Raw genomic sequence first — 20,904 nt, forward strand, 5'->3', positions numbered from 1 at the left:
GAGGCAACTGGCAGATTGGAGAGAAGTCCCACGCTGCTCCAAGTAAGCACTCGCCCACCTACCACAGGGACCACAGATGCATAGGGATCCAGCCAAGAGACACCACAAAGCCAGAGGCCTCAAACCAGGCAACCAGGGACTGACCACACCTCCTCCAGCACCTCTGGGACGCTTCACCCTCTTCCCACAGTCTGGTGCACATCATCGTCCTCAGAAACCTCAGGACAAACACCAAACAAACCCTCCGCCCGCAACAGAGAAGCCGTTACTGCCATCGGCGCAACGCACGCACCTCACTACTAGCACCCGCGGCCCTCCCGCCCAGGGCTCCGACACCAGCCTGCTTTGCCCCGCAGCACAGACGGGGCGCAGACAGACCCTTCTCTGGGATTCCCCCTTCCTAGCAGGGGATTCTGTTTGCACCTGCCAACGCAGCCCTCCCGCCTTCGCTTCTGGGAAGGACTAAACAAAACACCCCGGTGATTTCAGTAACAAACGTAACAGGACAGACACACACATGCAGACACGCAAGCAGCAAACATTGTTCCCAGCACCGAAGGGGAGCCTGTGGCAATAGCAACATCCAGGCAGAGACGGACCCAATCCTCTACCTTAGCAAAATCTATGTAGGGGCAAAAATCGACACCCACGTGTCAAAAGTTAATCCGCTACAAGTCCAAAAACTCCCTACACAAAGACAGAGGCTTTCCTCAAGCACAGCAAGACACAACACCCCGGCTGGACCCACCAGCACCAAAATCACAGCTCAGACCCCCAAGGTGCCTGCCCCGCATACTAGACAAACTGACCGGCAAGCACGAAGCTTCAGACACCATCCCACACAGGGGCCTCACACACAACTCACAAGCAAAGGCCTCCCACACAAACTGCCAACACACCTCTGCCTGCTTCAACCTCCACGGGCATAGCTTGGCTCCACTCCCTGAACCAGCATTCGCTTGCATCCACACAAGCCACAACCCTACAAGGCACAGAACAGACCGTAACCCCAGGAGACACAACCAAACACAAGACAGGACCCATTGGGAGAACTCCCACTCCACACACCCAGCCCTCACCTCAAAGCTCTCCAAGGCAGGCCTGGCCAGGGTGCGCCCCATCCAGCCCTAGGAAAGGGCTCAGCCCCAACACCCACACCGGGCATCACGCTGTTCCTTCTCCACCCCTCCCTCATCCTGCTCACCATCCTCCCCACACAGGGGACACAGGCACCGCCTGAGGGCACACAGGAAACTTCACTACCAAACAGAAGGGCAGACCGCAAACGACTGCCTGACCGGAAGACAATCCCACGCCGCTACGAGTAACGTCTTACCTGCTGCAGGCTCTGTCCACGCACACAGCTCCACCTGACAGGCAAAGGCCTCGCTCAAGGAGAACCAGAAATGACGACAGGGACACAGCCACCAACTTCTTCCACCTCCTTCTGCATGGTGGTGGCACTAGGTCACTTCACCTCTACCTGATCTCTTCCCCGCTCAGGGTCCAGATATTTGCATCACCCCCCAAACAACAAGCAAGTACTACACGAAACAGTATTCACATCTCAGTACTAAGGAGAGAGATGCACCCGCCCCGGTCTCCAAAAGCAGCACACAGCCGCCACCCCCACACAAGGCACAGAGCGTACAAGCAAACCCCTCCCAAAGGAGGGGACCAATTTACATGCAAACACTCCCATCCTTCCAGCTCTGGGAAGAGCAAAGGAAGAACAAAAAGTGCTGCTGTGATTTTCAACATCAAAGCAGAAAGAAACACCAGTGACACACCCAGAGAGACAACACAGAGTACAGCTCCCAGAACTGAAGGGAGGCCAGGGGCAGCAGCAACACACAGGCAGACTGGCACCCCCCCACCCCCGAGCCAAACATCACCAGAGCAAACCAGCCACTCCACCCCGCTACTCTAAACCAAACCAATTTTCAGCACCCTGTTCCCCCATCTTCCATCACTACAGCACAACATGCCCTCACATCCTTCTCCCCCACAAGATCAAAGCCACTAGAAATCAAACAAAACCCTCATCACCCCAAACAGGGGACACAAGGCAACCTAGTCAGAGCCAAGGTAAGCTCCTCTCCAAACCTCCAGCACCACAACCCACTACCTGAGCTCTCAAACGCTTGCTTCTGCCCAGCCTGAACTGGATATTCACAGGCAATCAAAAACCCACCTAGCTTACACAGGGCACAGCCACCACAGGAGAGCCCTCATCTCCAACAGGCACTGCTCACCACAGCCACAACCACGCTGCTCCTTATCCAGGCATCCTCACAGCCAGAAGACAGAGTGGGGACACACCACCTGCACAGGTACACGCACAAAACCTCCTGGAAACCTGAAAGAACAAGCGTGGAAAAAGTGACCAAGCAGGAAGACAAATACATCGCGCTGCTCCAAGGGAGCTCAGACCCACCACACACTCCAGCCAGGTGACACAGTAGAGGTAGAGGCCTCGCACCGTGCCAAATCGGGAAATCATAACAGGGCTGCCCACTGTGGGTCTCTTCACCGGGTGAGCGTGATCCCCTGTCCTCCATTGATGCTGACTTCATGAAGGAACATCTTGAAAAGCTGGATACCTTCGACTCAGCCGGCCCTGACAATCTTCACCCCAGGGTACTCGAGGAGCTGGCGAGCATCATAGCCCAGCCTCTAGCGTGGATCTTTGACAACTCTTGGCGCTCTGGTGTCGTGCCCGAAGACTGGAAGAAGGCCAACGTGGTGCCTATCTTCAAGAAAGGGAGGAAAGTGGATCCGGCTAACTATAGGCCCATCAGCCTGACTTCTATCCCGGGGAAGATCTTAGAAAAGTTAATTAAAGAGGCCATCCTTAACGGACTGGCCGACGCCAACGTCTTAAGGGATAGCCAGCATGGGTTTGTTACGGGTAGGTCTCGCTTGACCAATCTCATTTCCTTCTACGACCGGGTGACCTATCACCTGGACAAGGGAGAAGAGGTTGATGTCATATCTTGACTTCAAAAAAGCCTTTGATCTGGTTTCCCATGATCGCCTCTGGCCAATTGTCACCTTGGGTCCTCCAGGATCCACTCGATGGAAAATTGGCTCCGTGGTCGGACCCAGAGGGTAGTAATTGATGGAAGTCACTCATCGTAGTGTCCTGTGACCAGCGGGGTCCCCCAAGGCTCTGTCCTTGGATCCATACTGTTCAACATCTTCATTAACGATGCGGACACTGGAGTCAGAAGCGGGCCGGCCAAGTTCGCCGACGACACCAAACTTTGGGGCAAAGCATCCACGCCAGAAGACAGGCGGGCGATCCAGGCTGACCTGGACAGGCTCAGCAAGTGGGCGGACGAGAATGTGATGGTGTTCAACGCCGATAAATGCAAGGTTCTCCACCTTGAGAAGAAAAACCTGCAGCATCCTTATAGGCTCAACAGTGCTACGTTGGCTAGCACTATGGAAGAAAGAGACTTGGGGGTCATCATTGACCACAAGATGAACATGAGCCTGCAGTGCGATGCTGCGGCTATTAAAGCAACCAAAACGCTGGCTTCCATCCACAGATGCTTCTCAAGCAAATCCTGGGACATCATTCTCCCCTTATACTTGGCCCTGGCGAGGCCGCAGCTGGAGCACTGCGTCCAGTTTTGGGCTCCACAATTCAAAAAGGATGTGGAGAAGCTTGAGAGAGTCCAGAGAAGAGCCACGCGCATGATCAGAGCTCAGGGAAGCAGACCCTACGACGACAGGCTGAGAGCCCTGGGGCTCTTTAGCCTGGAAAAGCGCAGGCTCAGGGGTGATCTGGTGGCCACCTATAAGTTTATCGGGGGTGACCACCAGTATCTGGGGGAACCTTTGTTCACCAGAGCGCGCCCCAAGGGATGACGACTAGGTCGAATGGTCATAAACTACGACAAGACCGTTTCGGGCTGGACATAAGGAAGAATTTCTCTACTGTCCGAGCCCCCAAGGTCTGGAACAGCCTGCCGCCGGAGGCGGTTCAAGTGCCTACACTGAACACCTTTAAGAACAAACTGGATGCTCATCTTGCTGGGATCCTATGACCCCAGCTGACTTCCTGCCCTTTGGGCGGGGGGCTGGACTCGATGATCTTCCGAGGTCCCTTCCAGCCCGAATGTCTATGAAATCTTCCCAGTGGCTGCTTCATAGGCCTGCAACCTTCACAAGATGGCTCCTCCACACACGTAAGGAAAAGGCAATTGGCACTATCGACAACTCCGAGGCTTCGCGGCACCGGGGACAACGGCCGCTCCCTGCCGAGACGCCGCACGCGACTTATCCCCTACGCCCCAACCCCCGGCCGACAGCTGTCACAGGACAGCCAGACCCCTCAGGACTTTCCCTTCGATAGCAAGGGAAGCAATTTAGGTGTGCAAACACAGGTCTCCTGCCAGATCTGGGAACAACAGAAAAAGGCTGCAACAACTTTCAAGACAACAAGACAAACAAAGGCACATGGACAGAGGACAAGCCAGTCCCAGCACCGGTGGGAGAGCCTGTGCCAAGACAGCCAGGTAGGCAAAGACGCACCAAACTTCTGCCCCGCCAAAACCTGGAGAGGGCCAGACACCGGCACCCAAGTGTTGTAGCAAACACAGCTCAAGGAGCCAAAAAACCGGCTGGCAGGAACAGGCACGCATTCTCAAGCCTCGTGAAGAGCCGCACGAGGGGCCCCTGGACACAGCAGGCCACCGCAAGAGATGAGAGGAAGCTCAAATGCCGCAACACCCTGCTCCAGCATCTCTGACTGGGATCACCTAACATAGACACCATGCCAGACCAGGGCCTTCCCACCACATCCAGACACCGCCCGCCCCAACCCACCCCACCTCCCAGCATCCTGCTTCTCTTCCTCCATTACCACTGTTCTGCTCCGCTCCTTAGCCCTCTTCCTTTTCCTCCACACATACCAGGACCGTACAGAGAACAGACAACAAGTGATCAGCCCAACAAGCAGAACTAAACACAGGATGAGCAAACCACTGAGCAAGTCCCACAACACACAGCAAGCCAACAGAGCACCTCATCACACTGCAAAGGGCACACAGAGGGCACGCAGACACCAGGGCGAAGGCCTCAGCCCAGAGAACCGGCACGCGCCACACGTGGCATCGCAGTGCTCCGTCACCCCTTGCGCAGCCTCGCTTGCCATCCCTTCCCCACGGGAGGCAAGCGCCTGCCGAGGACGCAAAGGAAAACCTCGGCGCAACGAGCACAGAAAACAACAAAGGGCAAAGCACAAAAACCTGCCAGACCTGGGCAACCCCACACTGCTTCAAGCAATCATTTACCAACTGCAGGATGTGCCCATTCAATGCCAACACACCATGCAACAGCCAACTCCTACTGCTTCATCCTCCATGGGCACTAGTCCACTCCACCCCCTGAACCAGCATACATTTCCCTGCACACGGGCCAGGACCCTAGAAGGAAGAGAACAGGTAGTCACTCCAGGACCACAACCAAGGAGAAGGAACCCACAGTACAACTCCCACACCACACACCCGCTCCCCGGCTCAAAGGTCTCCGAGGGGCGCCCGGCTACAACGCCTCCCATTCAGCCGCAGAAAAGGCTTTAGCCTCGGGACAGCCCTCACCGTGCCTGGCATTATGCCGCTCCTTCTGCAGCCCTCACTTGTCCCTGCTTCGCTTCGTCTCCTCTCACAGGATGCAGGAACCTCCTGACAGCACATGGGGAAAGTTCACTACCAAACAAAAGGACAAAGCACAAGCAACTGCCCCAAACAAGCAACATAGGGTGCATTCAGACCCCTCCCGAAGGAGGGGACCAATTTAATTGCCAACACACCCCTCCTTCCAGCTCTGGGAATAGGAAAGCAAGAACAACAAGTGCTGCACTGATGTTCAAAATCCACGTAGACAGAAACACCAGTGACAAACCCAGACAGACAGAACGAAGTGCCCTTCCCAGAACGGAAGGGAGGCCAGCAGCAGCAGCAGCAACAGGCAGGCAGAGGCAGAGAGACAGGCACCCGCTCCTCTGCCCCACCACACCCAGGGACAAGATCTGCATCCAGATGCCAGGGGCAAACACTGAAACCACCTATATACTCAAAGGTTATTGTCAGCCTGTACAAAGAGAGCCAGGACACACACACAGGCTAAACCCAACCCAGGCTTACACCACCCAGCTCTGGGGCACCCCAGGAGGCCAGAACCCTGCTGGAAACAAGAAGCGCCAGACACTATCAGACACTAGGCGTTTGCTCCCTCACCCAAAAAACCACAGGGAAGAAACCACTCACCACCACCCCACCACCCCTCCCTAACCAAGCCCACTTTTAAGTATTCTGTTCCTTCATCTTCCAACATTGTGGCACAGTACTCCCTGTATCCTTCACCCCATCAAGATAGACTATGCTGGAAAAAGAACAGAAACCTAGCCAGCCCAGAGAGCAGAAGCAACGGCACAAAGCTAGAGACAGGGAAAGCTCCTCTGCAAACACCCGGCAGACACATCCAGACTCACTACTCGCTAGCTGAGCTCTTAAAGGCTTGCCTGTGGCCGCCCAGAGCCAGATAGTCACAGCGCATCAAAAAGCAATGCACCACAGCAACCACCATACACACAGTACATCCTGCAAACATGATAGAACAACTGTGAAAGAAACGGTCAGACAGGGAAACGAAGACATCGCACCGCTCCGAGGAAGCTCAGACGCACCGCAGGTTCCAACCGCGTGATGCCGCAGGGCCAGGGGCCTGACGCCACACAAATTGGGAAGTCAGGAGACAGCTGTGCGTTTTCTCCTCCGCCATCTCTGGGGCTCTTCACCTCTTCTTCCAGTCTCTGCTTCACAGTCCTGAAGCCTTGGCAAGAGGACTCCTCCACAGACAGACAAAAGAGACACACTTGCCACTGTTAACAACTCAGAGGCCCCATGGCACTGGAGGTAGCAGCCCCTCCTGCCAGGACTCCATGGGCAACTTTTGTTATTTTTTTGTTTTTTTAAACCATCTGATCCCGTAGCTGCGAGGGTGCAGGCAGAGCCCTCTCAGGGCTTTCCCATAGCAAGCAAGGGAAGCACTCGAGACGTCCAAACACAGGTCTCCTGCCAGTTCTGGGAAGAGCAGAGAAAGACTGCACTGACTTGGAAGACAACACGACAAACAGAAAGGCACACGGACACAGGACAAGCCATGCCTGTCACTGCTGGGACAGCCTGTGGCAAGACAACCAGCTAGGCAGAGACACACACCAAACTTCTGCCCCCGCAAAATCTAGAGAGGGTCAGACACCAGCACCCAAATGTTGGACCAAACCCAGCTCAGGGACCCACAACACTTAGTGCCAGAGGCAGGCAGGGATACTCAAGCCTCATGTACAGCCAGATGAGGGACTCCTGGCCAGAGCAAGCCACTACTAGAGATGAGGCAAACCTCAAACCCGACAACACTCTGCCTGAACCTTCCCACCACACCCAGACAGCCCCGCTATCCCAAACGCAAAACATCTTTTAGCATCCTGATCCTCAGGGGCCCTTACCCTTTCCCCTCACCATTCCCTCCATGTACACCAGGAACCTAGAGAATAGAGAGAACAGGTATTCACCCCAAGTGGAAGAACAAAACACGGGAGAAGGGAACCACCGGGGGAATTCACACCCCACACATGCAGCCAAGGGAACACCTCAACACACTGCACAGGGTAGGCAGACAGCAGGGGGAAGGCCTCAGCCCTGAGAGCCAGCAGCCACCACAGCCGGCATCACACTGCCACACCAGCCATCGTGCATCCTAACCCTAACTCTCCCCATCCCAGAGGCACGCGCCTGCTGTGGGCACAAAGGAAAAACCTCACCACAAAGACTCATAAAGGGCAAAGCAGAAATACCTGCCAGACTTCACAACCCCAGACTACTCCAAGCAAGCTCCTTACCTACTACTGGATCTACCCATCTAATGCCAACACACCTCACAACACCCAGTTCCTCCCCAACTGCTCAGCTCCACTCCCTAAACCAGCATTCACTTCCCTCCACACTAGACAAGATCCTACAAAGGGACAGAACAGGCAGTCACCCCTAGGGGCACAAGTGAACAGACAGAGGGACCAACAGGTACAATTCCCACCCCACGCACCCAGCCCTGAGCTCAAAGCTCCCCAAGGCATGCCTGGCCAGGGTGCACCCATCCAGCCAGGACAAAAGGCTCACCCCCAGACGCAGCACTCGCCCAACCTGGCATAACGCTGCTCCTTCTCCAGCCCAGTCTCATCCCTGCTTGCCTTCCTCTCCACACAAGGGTACACAGGCACCTCCTGAAGCCACACGCAAGTGCAAAGCACAAGCAACTGCCCTACTGGAACACAATCCCACGCCGCTCAAAGTAACATCTTACTCGCTACAGGCTCTGCCCCCAAGTCCACCCGCAAGTCACCACGTGTGCGCAGCCGCCCGCTTCCTCCACTTCCTAAATGGTCGCGGCTCTACGTCGCTTCTCCTCTATCTCAAGCTCTCTTTTGCTCGCAGTCCAAACATTGGCATTACCCCAAAACAACAAGCAATTACTACATGGGACAGTATTCATATCTCATAGTACTGAGGGGAGACACCTTCCCCTCCAAACCACTCCCAAAACAAAGTAGGCAGGGTGCAGTCAAGCCACTCCCCAAAGGGGGAACCAATTTAGGTGCCAACATGGCCTTTTTTCCAGGTCTAGGAAGAGCAAAGGAAGAACAAAGGAAGTGCTAGAGTGGTTAAAACAAAAAACCAAAACGAAGAAAAGCCACAAACAAACAAGGAAGGAACACCAGTGACAAACCCAGAGAGACAGAACAAAGTGCAGTTCCCAGAACGGAAGGGAGGCCAGTGGCAGCGGCAACAGGCAGGCAGAGGCAGAGACGCACACATGCGCTCCTCTACCCCCGCACATCCAAGGGCAAGATCTGCACCCAGATGCCAGGGATAAACCCTATATAGCCAAGGGCAATTCTGAGACTTCACACAAACACAACAACTCACAACCAGGGTAAAATCTAATCCAGGGTTATACCACCCAGCTCTAGAGCACACTTGGTGCCCACATTCCCCTCCGTCACCATCACTGCCCAGGAAGCATGGAGCTCCAGACACTGTCCCACACTAGGTATTACCTCCCCCACCTGAAAATCACCAGGGCAAATCCCACCCCTGCAACTCTAACCCAGCCCACCTTTCACCATCCTGTTCCTCCACCTTCCATCATCACGCCACAACATGCCCTTGTATCCTCCTCCCCCGAGATCAACGCAGCTGAAAAAACAACAAAAACCTCATCAGCTCTAAGAGGGGACACAAGGGCACAAACTCAGAGGAAGAAAGCTCCTCTCCAAACCCCCACCACACACATTCAGCCCCACTACCCACCAACTGAGCTCTTAAAGGCTTGCCTGTGGTCACCCCGAGCCACATATTCACAGCAATCAAGGAGTCACCAATCACAGCAACCGCCACACATACGGCGCAACCACCACAGGAGACCCCTCATCTCCTACAGGCACTACTCGCCACAGCCACGACCGTGCGGCTCATTCTCCACTCAACCTCACAGCTGGAAAGGGGAGGGGGTACGCCACCTGCAAAAGGTACACGCACAAAACCACCTGGAAACACGAAAGAGCGAGTGCGAAGAAGCGGTCCGACAAGAAGACAAATACGTCGCGGTGGTCCGAGGAAGCTCCAACCCGCCGCGGGCTCCAGACGGGTGACGCCACAGAGGCAGAGGCCTCACACGAGACAAAATGGGAAGGCGTGAAAGGGCTGCCCATTTCCTCCGCTGCCACCTGTGGGTCTCTTCACCTATTCTGCTAAGTGTCCGCTTCACAAGCCTGAAGCCCTGGCAAGATGGCTCCTCCACACGCACATTCACAAAGAGGCAAAGGCCACTATCAACAACTCAGAGGCCTCACAGCGCTGGGGACAGTGGACCCTCCCTGCCAACACTCCCAAGCAAATTTATTTTACCACCGCCCCCCATAGCTGTGACTATCCAGCCAGAGCCCGCTCAGGAGTTTCCCTCAGCAAGCAAAGGGAGCAATTTTAATGTGCAAACGCAGGTCTCCTGCCAGTTCTGGCAAGAGGAGAGAAATGCTGCAGCGACTCTCAAAGCAACAAGACAAACAAGAAAGCACACGGACACAGGACAAGCCATTCCTGGCACTGGTAGGAGAGCCTGTGGGAAGACAAACAGCTAGACAGAGACGCACACCCAACTCCTGCCCCAACAAAACCTGGGAAAGCCAGACACCGGCACCCAGATGTTGGACCAAACCCAGCCCAGGGAGCCAAAAAAGCTAGTGGCAGGGGCAGGCGGGGATGCTCAAGCCTCACGCAGAGCCAGATGAGGGACCCCTGGCCACAGCGAGCCACCGCAAGGAACGAGGGAAACCTCAGGTTCCGCGACACCCCGGTTGACCGTAACTGCTTGCACTAATTGAACTCATGACAACGTCCCACACCAGGGCCTTCCCACCACACACAGACACCCCCACCATCCCACAGCACCTTCTAGCATCCTGCTCGTCTTGCTCCCTTACCACTGCTCTGCTCCAGTCCCTCGCCCTCTCCCTTCTCCTCAGTGGCTTCCTTCTCCTGTGTTTAGTTCTGCTCCTTGGGCTGAACTCCAGTCCAGGGTCCTGATCTTTGCGGAGGCATTCCCACCCTACACGTCCAGCCAAGGGAGCACCTCTCCCCACCACTAAGGGCACACACAGGGTACACAGGCACAAGGGGAAAGGCCTCACCCCTGACCGCCAGCACTTGCCACACCTGGCATCACTCTTCTCCTCCAGCCCTCAAGCATCCTTGCTTGCCATCCTCTCCCCATATGGGAGACAGGCACCTGCTGAGGCAGCCAAGGAAAAACCTCAGCACAACTAGCAACAAAGAGCAAAACAAAAACTAACTGCCAGACTCCAAAAACCCTAGACCGCCCCACGCCGTTTCGTACCAATTGCCAGAACTGCCCATCCGGCACCGACACGCCGTGCGGCATCGAGTTCCTCCTGCTTCACCCTCCGTGGGCGCTGCTCAGCTTCACTCCTTCAACCGGCAGTCATTTCCCTCTGCACAGGTCAGGACCCTGCAAGGGACAGAACACGCAGTCACCCCAAAGGGGACAAATGAACAGAAGAAGAAACCCACAGGTACAATTCACACCACACACACCCAGGCCCCAGCTCACAGCTCTCCAAGACGTGCCTGCCCAGGGTGCACCCATCCATCTGTGAGAAGGGCCTCACCCCAAGAGACAGCACTCATGGGACCTAGCATCGCGCTCCTCTTCCTCCGGCGCACTCTCCTCCCTCCTTGCCATCCTCTCCACACAGGGGAAGCAGGGACCTCCTGAGGGCACACAAGAAACGTCACTGCAAAACAAAATGGGCAAGCACAAGCAACCGCCCCGTGGGAAGACCACGCCACACCGCTCCAAGTAACATCTTACTCACTGCAGGCTCTGCTCATGCACACAGGTCCACCGAACAGGCAGAGGCCTCCCTCCAGGTGACCCAGAAGCGAGCATGGCTGCACAACCACCTGCTTCCTCCACCCGCTTCTACCTAGCGCTGGCTCTAGGTCTCTTCGCCTCAGCTCTTCTCCACTCACGCTCGACATATTAACATCACACCCAAAACAACAAGCAATTACTACACGCAACAGTATTCACGTCTCATAGTACTGACAGCAGAGACAACGCCCCCCACCCCCAGCAGCCTAGGACACCGAAAGCATAACACCCCCACTCGCACGCGAGGCACACAGGGTGCAGTCAAAGCCCACCCAAATGAGGGGATCAATTCAGTTGCAAACACACCTATCCTTCCAGCTCTGGGAAGAGCAAAGAAAGAAAGAAGAAGTGCTGCTGTGATTTTAGATATCAAAGTAGAAAGAAACACCAGTGACACACCCAGAGACATAGGACAGAGTGCAATTCCCAGAACTGAAGGAAGACCACTGGCAGCAGCAACAGCCAGGCAGAGGCGGACACGCACGCAGCCGCTCCTCTGTCCCAGCACATCCAATGCTGTCACCTGCACCCAGAAGCCAGGGGCAAACACTGAAACCCCTAATATACTCAAGGACAATTTCCAGCCTTTACAAGGAGTCAGGTCTCACCACCAAATTAAACCCAATTCAGGCTTACACCCCCTGCTCTGCAGCATCCCTAAGGGCCACAAGTCCGTGCTTCAGCATCACTTCCCAGACAGCACGGAGCTCCAGACCCCATTACGCACAAGGCGTTTCCTTCCCCACCCAAACACGACCAGGGAAAACGCAACCCAGCCTCCCACTTTAACCCAGCCCACCTTTCGGGATCCAGTTCCTCCATCTTCTACCACCACCGCAGAAGCCTCGCTTCTGTTCCTCTCCCCCACAACATTGAGGCCACTGGAAAAAAAACAAAAACCTCATCAGCCCACCGAGGGAATGCAAGGGCACCGACTCGGAGATAAGGGACGTTCCCCTCTCCAAACCCCCAGCATACATCCAGCCCCCCTATCCACTAACTCTGCTCACAAAGGCATGCCTGTGGCCAGCCTGAGGTGCATATTTACAAGCAATCAAGGACTCAGCTAACCTACACAGGGGACAGCCACCGCAGGAGAGCCCTCACCTCCAACAGGCACTACTCACCCCAGCCACAATCATGCTGCTGCTTATCCAGGCATCCTCACAGCAAGAAGTGGGAGCGGAGACGCACCGCCTGCAAAGCTACACACAAAACCTCCTAGAAACATGAAAGAACAAGTGTGGAAGAAGTGGTCAGGCAGGAAGACAAACGCATCACACTGTTGCAAGACAGCTCAGACCCACCCCAGACTCCAGCCAGGTGATGCCACAGGGGAAGAGGCCTCACACCACGCAAATCAGGAAGTCACAACAGGGCTGCCCGTTTCCTCCTGCACCATCGCTGGGACTCTTCACTTCATCTTCACAGAGTCTGCTCCACAGCCCTCAAGCCTTCAGAAGATGGCTCCTCCACACACATACAGAGACAAAGAAAAGGAAATTGCCACTATCAGCAACTCAGAGGCCTCACCGGGCTGGGGACAGTGGCCCCACCCTGCCAAGACCCCACCGGCACCCTTTCTTTTCCTTTTTTTTTTTTAAACCCCCCCCCCCCCCCATAGCTGCAAGGGTGCAGGCAGAGTCCTCCTAGGGCTTTCCCACAGCAAGCACAGCAAGCACAGGTATTCACCCCAAGTGGAAGAACAAAACACAGTCAAAGGGAACCACCGGGAGAATTGCCACCCCACACATCCAGCCAAGGGAGCACCTCAACACACTGCTATGGGCACGCACAGGGTAGGCAGACAGCAGGGGAAAGCCTCAGCCCCGAGAGCCAGCACTCACCACACCTGGCATCACGCTGCGCCTTCAGTCCTTGTGCCCCATCAGTCCTCATGCTTGCTATCCCTTTCCCAGATACAATGCAGGCACCTGCTGAGGACGCAAAAGAAAAGCCTCAGCATGAAAAACATCAAAGGGCAAAGCACGAATGTCTGAGTCTAGCAGTTAGCCCCACACTGCTCCAAGCAACCCCTTACCAACTGCAGGATCTCTCCATCCAGAGCTGCAACCCACAAGAAGCAAATACCTCGCTCCAGGTGATCACGTGAGCATGGCTTCAGGCCGTCTCCAACTCCTTCCACGCCATACCAGCTCCAGGGCTCTTCACCTCTTCCTCAGCTCTTTTCCACTCAGGACCAGACTTTGGTCATCTTGCCAAACATGTCCACACCGCCAAAAATGAACAACAGAAATTAACACTTGCAGCGCTATGCGCAGGTCTCACACCACCAACGGGACAGCATCCCCTCCCTCCCAACCAGGGGTACAACAGCAGCTTGGACTGGCCCCACTAACAAACCGCAGGGGGCTGCAGCTACACCCCTCCCAAGTGAGGGGATCAATTTACATGCAAACACAACCCTCCTTTCAGTCCTGGGAAGAACAAAGTAACAAGTGCTGCAGTGATTTTTAAGAACAGAAGTACAAAGACAGACACCAGTGACACACCCAGAGAGATGAGACATAAATGCAATTCCCAGCACTGAAAGGAGGCATGTGGCAACAGGTACAGCCAGGCAGAGACCCAATCCTCTGTCCCACCGCAACCTGGAGATCTTTGCACAGACTCAGAGCAACTCTGGGCCAAGCCAGCCCAGCCGTACACCACTCATCTCAGAGGCACTCCTGGGTGCCATGGCCCTCCGCTTGAGTAGCCCTGCCCTGGGAGCATGCAGCTCAGGACACCAACCCAGAGCAGGGACTTCCCAGCCCACCCAGACACCCCCACTCAAAACACCACCCCCGCTTGAGGTAAGTCCACCTTCCATCACACTACTCCTCCTGCTCTATCCTCCATCACCATGGCACGCCTCCACTTCTTTGCATCCATCTCCAACCCAAAGTCTCTCCACAACAGCCAGGATCCTGAAAGACAAAACAAGCCACGGAGCCCACAGGGTCAATCAAGAGCAGACTGAAAGGCAGGGGAAATCCCTCCCAAACAGCATACACACACATCCAGGCCCCACCACCCAGTGTCTCCAAGCTCCCAGAAGCCATCCCTGTGCCTTGCAACGAACTGACAAATCAAAGACAACCCCACACCGATCCAAGGAAGCTTGCACCTCCCCCGGGCTGTGACCGTGTCCCGCTCCAAGGCAGCTAAGGGCACAGGGGCAGAGGCCTCACCACAGGGAATCCAGAAGCACACACCCAGCCTCTTGCTCCCTCCATGAGTCATCAGCTCTAGGTCTCTTCATTACACTTGCTTCTCAGACCCTAGAAACTTTGGCAGAAAGGCCAACCGACCCCACCACAACCAAAAAAACCTTACAAGCAACTCCACTTCCAGTCCTCACAGCACCGAGGGCAGAACAACTCCCACCCAAAGAGTTACAGAAGCAGCTCTATTCCACCCCGCACCCCCTCCATAGGAACCAGTCATCCCCTCTATAAGTTTTCCCCCTTCCAGAGGCTTATTCCGTCTCTCCAGAGCGCTCCGATGGTCTAATCTCAGCAGCTCGTCACCATGCTTAATGAAACAACCACAGTGCTCTGGAGCCTGCCCACAGATGCACGCAGGCTGGGGGAGGGGGAAGAAGAGAGATCAAGCCCCTCACTGCTTCCCCCCACCCACAGCCCTCAGCAGAGCCTGCCAACAGGAGCTGCTGGGCATTGCACAGCCCCCGAGTTGCAGGGGGCGGGTGCTTCCCTCAAGGCTGCCCAGGCAGGGTGCTAGCTGCACGGCTGCAGCCCCAGCTCACAGGCTGCACCTGCTGGATCCAATGGTGCACCGGTTTCTGGAAGCCTGGCTGTGCTCAGAGAAGCTCAGGCTGGATGTGTTTCCAGTGCCCGGGGAGCACAAGAGTGACTCTTGAAATCAAATGACCGCTTTTTTTTTTTTTAATAAAATTAGTCATTGTTGTAGATGTTCTCTTTTTAGAACCTAACTTGGTATTTTTCTGCTTCTGAGATGACAAAACCCCTTCCTGAAAGGAGTGTTTCCAGGGGGAAAGGAGAGGGACTTCTAGTGGCAAAGGCCAGGGTTACGGGATAGGACTTGCTGCCCAAGGGGCAGGGCACCGAGCCAGGGGCAGGGCTGCAACCCGTGCCACCACTTGGTGAGTGGCCCTGCACCGGAAATAATTGCTGACGCTGTGTTAAAGTACGCACTCAAAGGGTACCTAAAAATCCTGGACTTCAATAAATACTTTTGGAATAAAAATGTAATTCCTAGCGTTTTGGGGGCTGCAGCTAGTAAACTAGCATTAAAAACAGCAGAGCTCAGGACGCCGCCCCACAACGGGACCGCTCACCCCCAGCCCCACGCGAGACGCATTTCTGCCGGGCCCCGAGACCAGCCGGCCGCAGCTGGCTCCCGGCACCCGCAGGGTCAAGCCTTCCGCCCCCGCCCCCCGGCAGGGCAGGGCAGTGCAGGCCAGGTGCGGCTGGGGCACCTCGGGCCAAGGCCCAGGGCACGCAGGGGCCGGAGCCCAGGGGAAGGCCCAGCCGGCACAGGGGACGCTCCTCGCACCCAGGCCCCGCGGCCCCCTTCTCCTCGGAGACCAGGCACCGCGGCGGAAAGACCCGCCCCGACTCGAGGCAATTAACGCGGGCAATTAACAGCACTCCCAGGCCAGGACTCGGACCGAGGGCAGGTCTCAGCCAACGGCTCCCAAAACACCCCCGGCCCCAGCAAAGCAGGGCCCCAGGCGCCCGCGGGACAGCACCCCGCGGAGCAGCGCGCCCGCCGGCTGGGAGCAGCGCAGAGAAAGCGGCGGGTTAACAACACGAAAACGAGAACGGACAAAACGCAGGAGCGCGGGGACACGGGGCAGCGCCGCCCCGGCACGGGGGACCGGGCACGCCCAGCCCGCACAGAGGGCGCGGCGCCTTCCCCGGCCCCGGCGCAGCGCAGCCCACAGCTCCCGCCTCCAGCGCCCCGAGGGCGGCCCGCCGAGCCCCGCCCCTTCCGGTCACGTGCCGCGCCCGCCAGTGCTCGGCTTTTCACGGGATGAGCGCCCCGGGCGCGCAGGGAGGCAGCTCCGCACGGGCCGCCGGGCCCCGCCGCACGAACCGGGGCCCGTGGCCGCCACCGCCCAGGCGGCACCAGCCGCACCTCGGCTTCCCGCTGCCGCGCCGGGACCCGAGGGCGGCCCGGCGGATCCCGCCCAGGCCCCCAGGAAGAGCGCTCGGACCCCAACCGCCCCCCGCTCCTGCCGCCCGCCCCGCGCACTCCGGCCCGGCCGCAGGGCAGTGCGCGCTGGGTCTGGCTCTGCCCCTGGGACGGGAGGAGGGACCGGGACTGCAAACTCTGCCCTCCCTGTCCGCCAGCGCCGTCCTCACCGCCAGGCAGGGGCCGCTGCGGCTCTCGGCGCACCCCAGCCTCGGGCAGGTACGCGGTCCCGCGGCTGCCGGACTGCGCCGGCCCGAGGCAGGTCCTACCTGTGAGGAAGCGCTAGCGCGCATCAGGCATCACCGCCGCAGGTGCCGCCTTGTCATGCGGAGCTGCGCACAGTCTTGTTCCGTGGCCGTGTGCGACAAGCACTTGTTTCCAGCACCCGTCCTGACCCCGGCTTGGCGCTAATGCCATAGCCCCCAACACCTCTGCAGGTGAGGCACCTGACCCACTCAGCCAAGAAAGAGCACCTGGCCCACGCCACACTACCCGGCACACGGCGTTAAACCCAACCCCCAGCTGTTGGCACCTGGCTCCCACCCCAGACCTTTGCTTCGGGTGTCTGCAGGACCGGGCGAGCTGGAAGGCAAAGGTGAGGGAATCTGCACCAGCGAGGGACCTGCTGCCAGTCAGACCCACCACCTCCCACCCCGCGGGGGAGAACGTGCGTGGTGCTGCACTACTGCGTGGGGGACCTTTGGGGTATGACAGGCAAGCTCAGGCTGCAGCTTGGTCTCCTGCCTCTTAGCTGCCTGGGTGGCCACTGTAGTGGGACCCGCCTTTTGCATTTCAAGGGTAACCATCGAGGGAGCCGTAGCTGCGTCATTTCTGTGCCCGCGTCGGCCTGCAAGGTTCTGAGCGCAGACTGGCCACAGCCTCCTCGGCTGAGGCCCGGCGGTAACGAGCTGTTAGTAAGAACACGAAATGGGGGAACTCAGAAACCAAAACAGGATTGCGATACTAAGGAACCAAGCAGCAGTATGGGCAGGCCTTGCTGAGCCTCAACTTTGCCAAAATGCTTTCGGCAGTGCCATGCCAGAGCCTGTCCTCGACCCGACTGCCGGCACGACCTTCCCCATTTGCCCGGGCAACAAGAACGCAACCGTGCTCAGCTCGGTCCTCGTCCTCAGGTCCGGTGCCGAAGCAGCCTCCGCTCGCTGCACGGGGCCCACGTCCATCTTTATACCCTAGCTCTGCTCACTGTGCCCTCCAGGACAGGAAGAGGCTCCCTACCTTCCTCCCTGTTATCTACACCACCAGCCAAAGGGAGCAGAGAGGTTCCTCTGCAAGATTTGAAAGGGTCACAGCAAGGTAGAGAGAAATGCTGCAAGGCTGCCTGGGGGCAGGGTCAAGGAACAGGAGGGAGGGAGGGAGAGACTCTCTGAATCACGGACCAGGATGGTGGGGGGTCCTACAGTGAAAAAGGGCAAGAACCACTGCTTTAAAAGTTGGCCAGGTAGCAGTGAGAGGGGCTTAAGAAAGGCTGTACCTGTGCTCGTGGAGGCAGGGAGGGAGAGGGCAGCAAGAGCCAAGGTAAGCAATATATAGGACTCAGGCACAGCATTCACCTGGCAAAGCTGTGCAAGTCCTGCCACTCCTGGTTTAGGAAAGAGCCGCACGTTCCCCAGCCTGGTTGCGTGGCCTTGTGCTGCTATCGCTGACCGCAAACTTTCTCCTGCCGTCCGCTTCTGAAAACGATGGGGAGCGTGCACGAACCCAAGTGTGCTTAGCGCTCCCCTCTCCTCTTAGAGCGATCTAGGGAAAAAGCTGAGAAATTATTCCAACACCTCCCTACTTGGGCACTCCTAGCAACGGCAAGGCCAGACTACCCTACTGATGAGCATCTCGCTCTGTGTCCATGCTCTGCTCTGCTCTGCTCGCTCGGAGTTAGGTGCAATCTTTCCTTGCAGGGAAGGGCCGTTCTTTTGCCGTTGTGCACCGTTGCCAACGTGACAGCTTGCTCCCCGGCAATCTCCACAGGCTGTGAAGGGACTCAAAAGAAAGAGGCAGGGGCCGGGACCCTGGGGAGGCTGCTTCTGCTGCAGCACAAAGAACAAACTGAACGCAGTGGCAACAGGCCGCTGGGGATGTCCCTGCTGCTGTCACCATGGGAGTGTGCTGCTCCTTGGTTGAACTGCTACAGGCTAGAACCAGTTTCTTCACAGGCTGGATCCAAACCACAGGCCATAGGTTTTTTGACCCCTGTTTTACCAGACCAACTGTAAGATACAGGCAACCTTTGGGGTATGACAGTACCTTTCCTCAGGATGCTGGGAAGGAACCAGGACTGAAAAAGGGGACTGGGATGCCTAAAACCTTGCTTCTGTCCGTCCAAACCGTGCTGTTGTTGCCACACAAGACATAACAAAAAATCTTGCCTCCCCCATGGTTCCTGAACCTTCCCAACACCACCACCACCACTTGCATACTTAAATCATTTGGTTTCCTTCTGTCACCTGTTTGGAAACTTCCTTTTCTTACTGGACCTGCCAGGTGCTTTGTTGGCAAAGTATATGGGAAAACAAATAATAGTAATAGTAAGAATCAGAACAGGGATAATATTAGTAGTACTAACATTACTTACAGAAATTTGCTGAACAGAAGATGCAGGTCTCATCCATGCCTCTTCCTTCCATTCCCCACCCCTCCAACTATCCTGCATGGACATACAAGAAATAAGCCCCTGGGGGGGGTCTCAACAACAGGGTGCAGTCCCACAACTGAAGCCTGTACTACAAGGCTGTTTGCTTTCTTACCACAGTCCAGAAAACCAAGGTGTCACAGCCCACATCTCCCAAGCAGTGCAGGCTGCTTACAAGGGCCTGCCAACTGCTCCAGGCAGAGTCACTGCCAGTAGCAGGTAGCGCAGCCCTGTGGGAGGCAGGGGGAGACCTGGCCAGTCCGGGGTTGCTGAACCTCCCCCTCCCTCCTAGCTCTTCCCCCAGGCACTTGGCCAAGCAGCCAAGAATGCCCCCGCCCCCAACCCTGGTCCTTTAACAATGACAGTCAACACACAAGCAGTGAAGGAGGGACATGCACCCCCTCACCCCCAATCGCTGACCAATGCACTAAGACTCTAACATGGGCCCCTGCTCATGTCCTTTTCTTTTTCGTTTCCTTGTGATAAGCTACATGTGAGACTTGACAGATTTTGTTGGAATCTGACAGGCCACACTCTGAGCGCTTCCATTGCAGCCTTCAACTTGCAGTCTGGGCTGTCAACCAGGTATCTTGGCCCCCGCTCCCATGCCACTTCCCCTGCTCAGATGGCTCAGGTTTGGACAGGGGATGTGATGTCTCACAGGTATCACCCTTTAAAGCTCAGTAGTGGGGAGCAGAACAATTTTGCTTCCCTGCGTGAGCGACATCTCCAAAGCGTTCCTCTGACAGCTGCACCTCACACATGGCACACCCCAGAAATAGTAACACACAGCTGCAAGTCTTCATTGTAAACCCGTGACCACACAGGACTTCTGTGGGGCCCTCCGTGCAACTCCTTAAACCGGTCCTCCACCACGTACAGGAGACAGGGTGGGTACCCGGGGAAAGCACCAGGGAACAGAAGCACTGGCACACAACAGCTCCTGAAATGAGCGACAAGTAAAGAGGCAGGGATGTTACGAAGATGGTGATGAGAAAGGGGAAGGAAGGCTATGGGCAGATTCCCCTCGGTGTAAACTGAAAATATGGTCAGGGCCTGACAGACCACGCTCAGTATTGCAGACTACACACCTACCAGAAGCCTAACTTAAGAACGACACGTGCTTAAGCTGGCATACAAGGAATAGGCTGTGAGCCTACACTTACATCCCAAGGAACGGCCAAAAAAAGTGGAATAAAATTCTGTTTCTCAAGACTTTAATACCAGACAAGACCAAGAGCGAGTAGCTGCTTTCTGGAACGATGGGAAACGGCAGCTACGAGCAGCAACTGGCATTTGGTTTTGTGACCCTGTTACAAGTTAAAATAGGTCTAAATGGCAGAGTCTAACAAACACAAGGCAAGGAGCGTTCCCAGGCAGGCAGGGAGAGAGATGAGCAGTGTTCCTCCCTTCCAGACTAGGAGTTTCCCCAGGGACACGGGCCCCAGCCATCTGCAGGTCCAAGCGCACAGGAAAATGGGTTCGGTCCCGTTCCCAAAGTTTCAGCAAAACGAGTCTACGTGACGCCCGTCAAACTATCGATTTAAAAAGCCCACGTA

The 20,904-nt window shown here is 56.3% G+C and overlaps 1 long non-coding RNA gene across 45 annotated transcripts in view; it reads right to left on the reverse strand.

Annotated features, from left to right (window-relative positions):
* The window catches only part of LOC132251310 (uncharacterized), a 47,042-nt gene that overhangs the window by 13,853 nt on the left and 12,285 nt on the right, over window positions 1-20,904 (reverse strand). For 13 of the 45 annotated variants that reach the window (XR_009463258.1, XR_009463255.1, XR_009463296.1 and 10 more), the window contains 8 exons: window positions 14,949-20,880; window positions 13,612-14,450; window positions 13,368-13,457; window positions 12,828-12,990; window positions 12,648-12,741; window positions 11,462-12,401; window positions 11,197-11,357; window positions 10,963-11,094 (listed from right to left, as the gene is read on the reverse strand). This is a non-coding gene — a long non-coding RNA (uncharacterized LOC132251310). The other 32 variants (XR_009463269.1, XR_009463277.1, XR_009463278.1 and 29 more) reach the window with 29 other exon arrangements.

Source organism: Alligator mississippiensis, chromosome 7 (genome assembly GCF_030867095.1).
Source record: "Alligator mississippiensis isolate rAllMis1 chromosome 7, rAllMis1, whole genome shotgun sequence".
Classification (NCBI taxonomy): Eukaryota; Metazoa; Chordata; order Crocodylia; family Alligatoridae; genus Alligator; species Alligator mississippiensis.